The 12,442-nt window shown below is 41.2% G+C and overlaps 1 long non-coding RNA gene across 1 annotated transcript in view; it reads left to right on the plus strand.

The window, feature by feature from the left end:
* LOC127580313 (uncharacterized) overlaps nucleotides 1–12,442 on the plus strand; it is a 34,261-nt gene that overhangs the window by 12,275 nt on the left and 9,544 nt on the right. Inside the window, exon 2 of the long non-coding RNA XR_007957804.1 lies at nucleotides 11,369–11,507. This is a non-coding gene — a long non-coding RNA (uncharacterized LOC127580313). The remainder of the gene's footprint in view (nucleotides 1–11,368; nucleotides 11,508–12,442) is intronic.

A 12,442-nucleotide genomic window follows, 5' to 3' on the forward strand; every position in this document is an offset into this window, starting at 1 on the left:
TTAATCAGTCTCTTGTGAGGCACCTTATCGAAGGCCTTTTGAAAGTCTAAATACACAACATCTACCACCTCTCCCTTATCCACCCTACCTGTGATTTCTTCAAAAAACTCCAATAGGTTGGTCAGGCAGGATCTTCCCTTCACAAAACCATGTTGGCTAGGACCTATCTTGCCTTGCGCCTCTAGGTATTCCGTAACCCCATCCTTGAGGATAGATTCCAATAACTTTCCCACCACTGACGTCAGACTAATAGGTCTGTAATTTCCTTTATGCTGCCTCCCACCTTTCTGATACAACGGAACTACATTTGCGACCCTGCAGTCCTCCGGAACCACGCCTGAATCTATCGATTCCTGGAAAATTATCACCAATGCCTCCGCTATCTCTAAAGCCACCTCCTTCAGAACCTGGGGATGCACCTCATCCAGTCCGGGAGACTTATCAGTCTTTAGCCCATTTAGTTTTCCTAGCACCTTCTCCCTAGTAATCTTAACTGAACTCAGTTCCATTTCGTGAGACTCCTGACTAACTGGCACATTGCTGATGTCCTCCACGGTGAAGACCGATGCAAAATATTCATTCTCTCTATCGTCCATTATAATATCTCCTGCACCATTATCAATTGGTCCTATATCAACCCGTGTCTCTCTTTTACTCCTTATGTATTTAAAAAAACTCTTAGTGTCCTTTCGAATGTCATCCGCCAACTTCCTTTCATAATTCATCTTTTCTTTCCTAATGACCTTCTTGGTTTCTCTCTGCAGGTTTTTAAAAGCTTCCCAGTCTTCTGTTTTCCCACTAATTATTGCTTCTTTGTACGCCGCCCCTTTTGCTTTTATTTTAGCCTTCACCTCTCTCGTTATCCACATTTGTGCCTTTTTTCCATTCAAAACCTTTTTTCTTGGAATATATCTATCCTGCATTTTCCTTATTTCCTGTAGAAATTCCTTCCATTTTTCCTCCGCCGTCCCTCCAGCTAGCTTACTCTTCCAATCAATTTGGGCCAACTCCTCTCTCATACCATTGTAATTTCCTTTGTTCCACTGAAATATCAATACACCAGTTATCAGCTTCTCCTTCTCAAACTTGAAACTGAACTCAATCATATTGTGATCACTGGTTCCCAGTGATTCCTTTACCTTTAGTTCCCTAATCACCTCCGGTTCATTACACAGCACCCAATCCAAAACAGCCGATCCCCTGGTGGGCTCTTCAACAAGTTGCTCCAGAAAAACGTCCCTTAGACATTCCACAAACTCACTCTCCTGAGTTCTACCGCCTTGCTGGATTTCCCAGTCCACCTTCATGTTAAAATCCCCCATAATTATCTTCACATTGTCACTCTGGCATGCTTTTTCTATCTCAAACTGCAACTTATCGTCCACTTCCTGACTGCTATTAGGGGGCCTATATATGACTGCTTCTATAGTCCTTTTACCCTTGCTATTTCTTAGCTCCACCCATAAGGATTCCACCTCCTCTGACCCAATGTCCTTCCTTTCTATTGATTTCATATCACTATTAACCATCATGGCCACACCTCCCCCTCTGCCTACCCGCCTATCCTTCCTATACACTGTGTACCCCTGGACATTCAGTTCCCAATCACATCCATCATAAAGCCATGACTCGGTGATTGCCACAATGTCGTATTTATTAACCTGTAGTTGTGCCACTAGGTCATCTACTTTATTCCTAATGCTACGTGCATTTAAATATAGTACGTTTAGTCTGGTATCTGCCAATGATTTTGTTGTATTTCTATTGTTCCGCAGATTATCCTGACTTTCCACCTGTCTATCCTTCTTACCATCTTCACTAAATACTATCTTAGACATGTTCCTATATACCTCATCCCCTATCCTAACATTCTGTATCCTAACATCCTGATTTGTTGTACTTCTATTATTCAGCAAAGTATTCATTGAGAACCTCACCCACTACCACAGCTTCCAGGCACATCCTCCCACCTTTGTCTTTAATCGGACCTACCTTTACCCTAGCCATCCTTCTGCTCTTTACGTACAAGAAAAAAGCCTTGGGATTCTCCTTAACCCTACTCGCCAAAGCCTTTTCATGTCCCTTTCTCGCTTTCCTCAGCCCTTTCTTAAGTTCCTTCCTTGCTACTCTATATTCCTCACGAGCCCTGTCTGATCCTTGCTGCTTTCACCTTATGTATGCTGCTTTCTTCTTCCTAACTAGTTGTTCCACCTCTCTCGTCACCCACAGTTCCTTCACCCTACCATTCCATCTCTGCCTCACCGGGACAAATTTATCCCTAACATCCTGCAAAAGATCCCTGAACATTGACCACATCTCCATAGTATATTTCCCTTCAAAAATGTCATCCCAATTTACACTCCCAAGTTCTTGCCTTATAGCCTCATAATTCGCCTTTTCCCAATTAAATATCTTCCAGTCCTCTTTGCTCCTATCCCTGTCCATGACAATTCTAAAGGTTATGGAGCAATGGTCACTGTCCCCCAAATGCTCATCCACCGATAGTTCTGTCACCTGTCCCAGTTCATGACCTAAAACTAGATCTAATATGGCATTCCCTCTAGTCGGCCTGTCAACATACTGTGTCAGGAATCCGTCCTGGACACACTTAACAAACTGCGCCCCGTCTAAACCCTTGGCACTAAGTAGGTGCCAATCAATATTTGGAAAGTTGAAGTCTTCCATTATAATAACCCTGTTATTTTTGCATCTTTCCAAAACCTGCCTCCCAATCTGCTCCTCAGTATCCCTACTGCTACCGGGGGGCCTATAGAATACTCCCAGGAGGGTAACTGCCCCTTTCTTGTTCCTAACTTCCACCCAGGATCACAGGGTCACAAAGGAGGATCACAACGTGCTCTTGTAGCCAAGTATTTATGTGTTCAGTTTCTAGTCAATTACTATTTCAGGATGTTCCTGCTGAGGGACCTGCCAATGATAGTGCCATTGAATGTATGGTTCGGATGGGCAGAGGAGTGTCACAAAGCAGCAACAAAAGAAACACACTGAGCATGATTCAGTGTTAAAAACTATTTTATTAATCACTACTTATGATAATACGTAAAATAAAAGTAAAAATGTTAGTATGTTAGAATTCAAAAATGTTAAACCTCAAACGTTAACCCCAAAACTAAACTCTTCGTGTGTGTGTGTGTGACAAAGTCCAAAACTCCCAGTTCCGGAATGGTTCTTAAAGTTCAGTTCCGCAAGCCATAAGGTGAAACATGAGCAAGGGCTTCTTCAACAACCACCGTTGTCTGAAGATAAGATGTAGATGTAGAAAAACATAGAGAGAGTACATACGAAATCCAAATGTTCCACGATGGAACCCAAACGACACTCCAGTGTTTACTCGGTAGTGACTTCCTCACCCCGAAAAGCATCCGAACCGTGGTCATCCACACACAAATACCTGTTTCCTTCTACAGGTCAGCAACAAAGTGAACTCCACCGGATTACTTCCAACTTCCATACATGGATTTCAGTGGCAAACACAGTTATTGTTTCTCATCCATCGATAGAGAAAACAAGCAGGCTGGTGTCTCTCTCTCTTCTCTCTCTCTCTCCTTCTTCTTCTTCTAACCTCTTCAACAATGTCATTACGTCCTTTTTCTTCTATTGACGTAAGCACGCCCCACATACACATACACACACACTCTCTATCTTAAAGGGACTTTCACTGAGTCCGTAACAGGAGTCACTACTTGAACAGTGGAATTATTGCTGAATATTTACATTTCTGACCTAAGGAGGGGAGGGAAGGTTATTGATGAAGCAACTAAATGGATTGGACCTAGGACATTGCCCCAAGGGGTTCCAGCAGCAAAGTCCTAGGCTATCTTAATTGGCTTTCAAAACCCAGAACTCAATTCCTTGGTGCATTGTTACTTCAGGAAACGAAAAGTTTTCCCACAATTGCCATTCATTTAAATTTTACAAAAGATCCATGATACAACAAAAGGTCAAATGTTGCCTTAATGTCAAGAGCTGTCACTTTTGCCTGATTTCTGGAATTCATTGGAATTAGAACTCAAACTGAGCATCGGTGAATAGGGTTTTGATAAGTAAATGGCAGTTGGTAGCACTGTTAATGACATCATTTTAGTGATCAACTGAGTGACCAAATTGTGTTTATCTTACCTTTTATGCTCAGGACATACTTAAGCTAGCTTCCACATTTTCAGTTAGATGCCCATAGACCATGGCTGGTTCTGCAGTGCAGGTCATCATGGGACTCATAGTCTAACTGGATCCAGTGCAGTCAGGCACTTCTGAATATGATGGGATTACAGAACTTTGATCTGTTCTGATGGTAATTGGGTCACATTGGCCTGTCATTGAAAAAGGAATCTCCAGGAATCATAAGAAAACTGGGGACGTTTTCAATATGGTCAACCTAAGTGCCATACAAACTGGAAAAGGATTATGGGAAATTGGGCCAATAGTGAGGGTAGTTTAAAGCTCACATTGGAAGAGGCAGTGCTGTAGTTAGATTAAGTAAGTGTTTGATCGCAAGACACAGTTTGTTGGAGCAAAGATAAACATATGGAGGTTGGAATGCAGACTAAATGCAAAAGAGCCTATCATAAGATAAGCAGAGTCACAACAGAAAAACAAAATCATAAATTAAAGCACCCACAGGGAGCAAACTGTAATATCTAGATTTCTTGCGATTAATTCTGCATCTGCTACTACATGAGATGGAAGCAAACCTTGTGCATAAAGGAGAACTAAAGTATTTTGACACACTTTGAGAATAAATAATATCAAAATTGGACTAATCTATTGTTCTAGGGAGTGAGGAAATGGAGTTGATGCTAGATTGTAGCATATTTTGGATTCTGCTCTCCTTTTCTACAGTGGAATGTTGCTGGAGTTCTGGTCCTCATGGTGTTGTTGCATGTTTCTGACCATTATGTCTATGAAAGCTGGTAAATTAAACAGAATCAATGAAAAACAAAAGGCTGCAAATGTTTAACTCTTTGCTTGGACGAAATTATTAATCGAAAGGGGGCTTGAAACTTAATTAATTCATATTTGCCTGTTCTTCTTTGACAATGAAGATGATTTACACATCCTGCACCAGGAAATAATGACAATTCCATCTTCTCTGTAGGCTTTCAATGTGCAGTGATTGTGGAAAAGATGCTGTTCAACCACAAAACTTCCCTCCATACATCATATGGATGCAGAGGGTGGTAGTAGATGGAACGAGATGTAGGAGATGCCTGGAGGTTGGTAACTAGCGGTGTTCACAGGGATCTGTTCTGGAACCACTGCTCTTGGTGATTTTTATAAAATAATTGGATGAGGAAGTGGAAGGGTGGGTTAGTAAGTTTGCAGATGATATGAAGGTTGGTAGTGTTGTGGATAGTGTAGAAGGTTATCATAGGTTACAACGGGATATAGACAGGATGCAGAGCTGGGCAGAGAAGTGGCAGATGGAGTTGAATCTGCAGAAGTGTGAAATGATACACTTTGAAAGGTCCACGTGAAGGCAGAGTACAAGGTTATTGGCAGGATTCTTAGTAATGTGGAGGAACAGAGGGATCTTGGGTCCAAGTCCATAGATCTTACTTGGGCTGGAGGCCTGTGAGTAGTGATGTTCCACATGGATCTGTGCTGGGACTTCTGCTTTTTGTGATGTACATAAATGACCTGGATGAGTATGTTGATGGATGGGTTAGTAAGTTTGCAGACGATACCAAGATTGGTGGAGTTGTGAATAGTGTAGAAGACTGGCAACAAATACAGTGTGATATAGATCAGCTGCAGATGTGGGCAGAGAAATGGCAGATGGAGTTTAACAAGGATAAATGTGAGGTGTTGCACCTTGGTAGGACTAATGTCAAGAGGCAGTACACTTTTAAGGGCAAGACCCTTAACAGTGTTTAAGAGCAGAGAGACCTTGGGGTACAAGTCCATGACTCATTGAAAGTGGCTACTCAAGTGGTTAAGAAGGCTTATGGAATGCTTGCATTTATTAATCAGGGTATTGAGTATAGGAGTCAAGAAGTTAAGATGCATCTCTATAGAACTCTGGTTAGGCCACATTTGGAGTATTGCCTGCAATTTTGGTCACCTCACTATAGGAAGGATGTTGAGGCTTTAGAGAGGGTGCAGAGGAAGTTTACTAGGATGCTGCCTGGATTTGAGGGCATGTGCTATCAGGAGAGGCTGGACAAACTTGGGCTCTTTTCTCTGGAGCAGCGGAGGCTGAGGGGTGATCTGTTGGAAGTGTATAAAGTTATGAGGGGCATAGATAGGCTGGACAAGCAATATCTTTTTCCCATTATTAAGCGATCCAATACCAGAGGGCATAAGGTGAGGGGGGTAGGTTCAGAACAGACATGAAGGGTACATTTTTTACTGAGAGAGTGGTGGATGCCTGGAATGCATTGTCTGAGAGGGTGGTGGAGGCAAATTCATTGGGGGCTTTTAAGAGGGGCTTGGATGGGCACATGAATGAGAGGAAAATACAGGGATATGGGCATTCTGTAGGTAGCAGGGAATAACTATGTGGGCACAACATTGTGGGCCAAAGGGCCTGTTCTGTGCTGTACTGTTCTATGTTCTATCACACAAAGTTGCTGCACAAGTTAATAGGGTTGTTAAGAAGGCGTGTGGTGCGCTGGCCTTCATTAGTTGGAGGACCGAGTTCAAGATCCACGAGGTAATGTTACAGCGCTATGAAACTCTGGTTAGACCATACTTAGAGTATTGTGTTCAGTTCTGGTCACCTCATTATAGGAAAGATGTGGAAGCTTTAGAGAGGGTGCAGAGGAGATTTACCAAGATGCTTCTTGGATTAGAGAATATGTCTAATGAGGATAGGTTGAGCGAGCTTGGGCTTTTCTTTTTGGTATTGGTATTGGTATTGGTTTATTATTGTCACTTGCACTGAGGTACAGTGAAAAACTTGTCTTGCATACTGATCATACAGGTCTATTAATTACACAGTGCATTTACATTGGGTTAGTACAGAGTGCATTGATGTAGTACAGATAAAAACAATAACAGTACAGAGTAAAGTGTCACAGCGACAGAGAAAGTGCAGTGCAATGAGGTGTGAGATCACGACAAGGTAGATCGTGAGGTCATAGTCCATCTCATTGTATAAGGGAACCATTCAATAGTCTTATCACAGTGGGGTAGAAGCTGTCCTTAAGTCTGGTGGTACGTGCCCTCAGGATCTTGTATCTTCTACCTGATGGAAGAGGAGAGAGAATGTCCTGGGTGGGTGGGGTCTTTGATTATGCTGGCTGATTCACCAAGACAGCGAGAGGTAAAGACAGAGTCCAGGGAGGGGAGGCTGGTGTCCGTGATGCACTGGGCTGTGTCCACAACTCTCTGCAGTTTCTTGCGGTCCTGGGCAGAGCAGTTGCCGTACCAAGCTGTGATGTATCCAGATAGGATGCTTTCTATGGTGCATCGATAAAAGTTGGTGAGAGTCAAAGAGGATAAAGGGGAGCGTAGGAGGATGAGAGGTGACTTGATAGAGGTGTATAAGGTTATGAGAGGCATACTGTAGCTAGAGTGGACAGCCAGTACCTTTTTCCAAATGTGGCAATGGCCAATACCAGAGGACATCCATTAAGGTGACTTGAGGAAAGTTTAGGGGAGATGTCAGAGGTAGGTTTTTTTACACACAGAGTGGTGGGTGCCTACAATGCACTGTCGGGGGTGGTGGTAGAGGCTGATACAATAGGGACATCCGAGAGACTCTTGGATAGGCACATAGATGTAAGAAAAATGGAGGGTTATGGGTTGTGTAGGAGGGAAGGGTTAGAATGATTGTGGAGTAGGTTTAGATAGGTCCGGCACAACATCAACAACAGGAAAGGTTTTCTTCTGATGACTCTTCCATGAAGGTCATATTTGTGCAGGTGTCACTGCACAGTAGAACAGTGCACCACGTACTGTGCTGGAATGTTCTATCTTCTTTGTTCTGTACCATCAAGCTCTTTTAAAAGAGAAACCAGTTGTATTGCAAGATGTTCATTGATATTAGGCCCTTTTGAATATCATGCTGCAGGGATTTTTCTTTTGAGACAGTGAAGTGCTCACTGATGATAGATATCAGTCTTTCGGATTGAGACAATCACATTTTGAAACAGTTCAGCAGAATAAGAAAAACCAATTGAGAAAAATCCATCATACATAATATAATACATTTTTGAGCATTAGACAACAGTTTCAGATTAATTAATTTTAATTTATTAATTTGTTTTTCAGTCTTTTCTAATTATTTCAATTTTTAAAACTTCTAAGAACTTTAGCAATTTTTAAAATAGTTTTTGAATGTTTGTGGAAGTTGAAAATATTTGATCTCTTTCACAAATTTGACAGGTGGTAAACCTGAGACCATGGCACAATTAATCATCAAAGTAATTTTGTGGGTGAAGTTGCCTTTTATCAGCAGAAAGGTCCCTTGCTGCATTGGGCTTTGTTGTTCAGCTAGAGCCAGCTGACCTGAGGAGCTTCGTATCTGAGTATCTTCTCTAGGTAAGAGTGTGCTTTAGGGAGCAGGCAAAAACTGGCAGCAACTTGGTACTTGATAGAATTGGGACAATAATTAACATTAAATTCTAGCTGCAGGATTCAGATACTTTCTTTTAAAGATTTTTCAAATAAATAGATTTAAACAATGACTAAAATATGTCCAATTATTTTTCTTTAGATGCACATAGTTGTATGCTTGCACAGAATAATAAGGCATAATACAGAAACAATAATGATACTAACAGTATTTTGACCCGAAACGTCAATAATTCCTTCCCCCCCGCCCCCACAGATGTTGCTTAACCCATTTAGTTCCTCCAGCAGATTGTTTGTTGCTCGAGATGCCAGCATCTGCAGTCTCTTGTGCCTCCAATACTGATACTACCAGATAGAACAGTAACTTTCAGTACACAACTAATCCACAACGGCAAATGGAACACAAGAACTGCGTATACAGAACAGACAACATATTCACCCAAACCCAGCATAAAGATACCTATGGAACAATATACAAACATGACTTGCACCTAACTGTCCAACTCCAAGAAAATGGAAAAGAAAAAAACAAATTGACGATTTCATCAAGGATTTGGATGCACAAGTTCGATCCAAGGCTTATTCAATAATGTTCCAATTTATTTGTAATGATCTGCTTCATTACTTGCAGTTGTTTTCTCCATTAGTCTTTCAGTGAAGAACTGGGCTGTACACAATCTCCTCCTTTCTTGCTCTCTGCATGTTTCCCCATTGCAGTTTGGCATAGCAGATCTCTTCCTCATTGTTCTCATTCTACAAAATAGGAGAAGCATACAACTGAATTTACTTTTGGCTTTTCTTTTTACCATCATAGTAAGACCATTGTCACTCTCTCAAAGGGTTCTCCTGGACACACTTTAAAATGTTGCCTCTCTCAGTCTTTTGTGTGACTTTGATGCCAGTTTACACTGGGGAAGTTAAAATCCCCTGCTATTATTACCCAATTATTTGTGCACTTCTCAGTGATTGGCTTACATATATGTTCCTCTATTTTCTGTTGACCATTTGGAGACCTGTAGTAAAAAGTGATTGCTTCCTTTCTGTTTCTGAGCTCCACCCACATGGCCTCATTTCATTTCCTTCCCAACTACAAACCTGAAGACATCTGTCAACCATTGTCCCCATGATCACAGAAGCCAACCTTCTACCAAAGGGGTGACAGCACTGGATATGGCAAAGGCAAAGGAGCCAAACCACATCCCTCCTGTATTCCCAAACCAGCCAAGTTGATCGAGGATATCCTCCCATCTTACTCCAGTAATTGACTCCTTGAGTAATACTGTAATACATCCTTACCCCCACACTCAGTCTTGCCTGAAGATTCTATACCATGTCAATCCTAACGTCTTTCAACTATATATCCAAGATAGCAACATTATCACATTTCCATATATTAACCACCATCAGTTCATCAGCCTAACTTGTCAGACTCCTGGAGTTAAAATAGCAGTCCAGTCTTGCGTTCCTCCCACGTGCCCGGAGACTTAGTTTTGCTTCTATATTTGCTTTTTTTCACCCCCTCCTGCACTCCCACTTTTTGTCCCATTTCCCTGCCGAATTAATTTAAACCCTCTGCAACAGCTCTCGCAAATCTCTTCATAAGGATTTTGAACGCATTGTAATTCATGATCAACATGTCCACTTGCATAGGGCCCACCTTCCCCAGAAGGGCTCCCAGTGATCCAGAAACCTAAACCAGAAATCTAAAGCTTTCCCTCCAGCACCATCTCTTCAGTCACACATTCATCTGACCTATCCTCTTATTCCTATACTTGTTAGCAGAGATTACAACCTTAGAAGTCTTGCTTTTTAAGATATAGCACAGCACCAGAAACCACAAAACTTGTTTTTCATGAACAGCCAGTAATGGAAATTTGTTGTGTGGAAAATTAGCTCCATTTTAAGATCATGTAAAAGATCACCTGTGCAAGCAGGTGATTAATTAGATTGGCATCATGGTCGGCACAGACATGGTGGGCCAAAGTCTATGTTCTAAGTTCACCCCCATTGTCTTCCAGCAATGTGTCTCCAACTGTGCACCTGAAGATACTGAAGTAACATTTGTCAATCATCATCCCCATTGTTGTGATGTGACTAAAGCAGACATTCTCTTGGGGACTCTCACAGTAGAGTCTTTCAAACTCAAAGTACATCACATTTTTATATCCTTTCGATCAAAAGTAACAGCAGGTGATTCAATACAATTTCAATAACTACAATTACATGATTTACTTCAGTATTTTGTGTCTGACAAATAGCTGTTAGGGATTAATGTACATATTTACAGTGGGAGCACATTGTAACTAATAAGACACCTCTGAAGGTTCAAACACCTTTGCTGGGACAAACTACTTCACACGAAAGCTCTAAAGAGCTACTGAGGACAGAGAACCTGATGCCAAGATTAATGTTGTGAGGGCTAACTCTCTGAGTACATAAATATCCCAATTATTGACACAGCAAATATGCCATGACCATATTTGATATGCTAAGTGACAAAATTTTGTCTGATCTCCCAGCTCTCCTTGATCTCTGGAAGAAGGGTGCAAAACAACTTAGTTGGAGGTGACTTGTTTGATGTAGGCCAATTAACATAGTCCATTGTATTGTTTGGCTGATGCAGGTGATAACGTTTCATGGTCATGTCACTTTACAAACCATAGCTTGAGCAGCCTGACCCCTGCTGTGAGCCAGCAGCCTGTGTTCTCTAGACAGTGCTGTTTGTTTGTAAAGCTGTCCTAACTTCAACCTGATTACTGCTTGCAATTTACATTAAGAACTGAAGACCAGTCCTTACTCGAATTAATGTCTGCTATCCATAATTTCATAGCTCCAGAATAATCCCTAACACCCATGATCATAGAAGCCAGACTTCTACCAAAGGGGAGAGAGCACTGGGTATGGCAAAGGCAATGGAACCAAACAACTGCTTACCTGTAGAACTGAAGATGAATTCTCAAACCAGGCAAGTTGCTCTATTACAATTACAATACTGGCATCCATCCAACAATGGAGGTATATTCTGTTTACACCAAGCAGGGCAAATCCAATCTGTGTAATTACCAACCAATCAGTCTATTCTCAATCATTAGCAGAATATTGCAAAGTGCCATTGAAAGGAATTTCAAGGTGCACTTACTCTCTAATCACCTGTTCACTGATGCCCAGTTTAGGTTTTGCTAAACTGAGTCTTCATGGCTCCTGCCTTCATCACCTTCCAGAGCTGAGATGAGTGACTTCCCAGATGATCAAGTGTGGCATCATAGAGCCTTGCAAGTCTGAAGTTAATGGGAAAGCACTCCAATGTGGAATCATACCATCTACCCTTGACATTTAATGGCATTACCATTGATGAGACTCTTGTAAATTTCTATTGACCAAAAATCAAGTTGGACCAGCCACATACATACTGTGGTCTCACTATATGATACTTATTAACATCACCATTTCTAATGAGTTGTTTGCTGTTTTGTTTGGTGGCTCTATGACTTTTAAGTAAAATTGTAGATAAAACTTAGCAGGACATCAAGAATATCCAAGGTTCACTTTAGGATACATTTCATTGTCCATATTCAAATTTGAGCCTGTTTCTCCTGGTCTGGCTCTGTGGGAATGCCAGAGGATTCTGAGCAGGGGCACACCAACATCTGCTTTGAATTAAAAACTAGAAAGGCCTAAATTTACATTCAGTTTTTAAAAATTAATTTTACATTTACCATGTTATTATGCTGGCTCAATGGTCGATTACTAGCTTGAATTCTCTTTTGTTCTTGAATTCCTTTTCTTTCTACATAAAATAATAATGAGAGTTAACAATTAGTTTTAAAGAATAGTCTTTATGTTGTAGTAAAGTGTTGAGGTATACACTAAACTAAAATATCTTGTATGTTATGCTTACAAGGTA

This window comes from Pristis pectinata, chromosome 19 (genome assembly GCF_009764475.1).
Source record: "Pristis pectinata isolate sPriPec2 chromosome 19, sPriPec2.1.pri, whole genome shotgun sequence".
Classification (NCBI taxonomy): Eukaryota; Metazoa; Chordata; class Chondrichthyes; order Rhinopristiformes; family Pristidae; genus Pristis; species Pristis pectinata.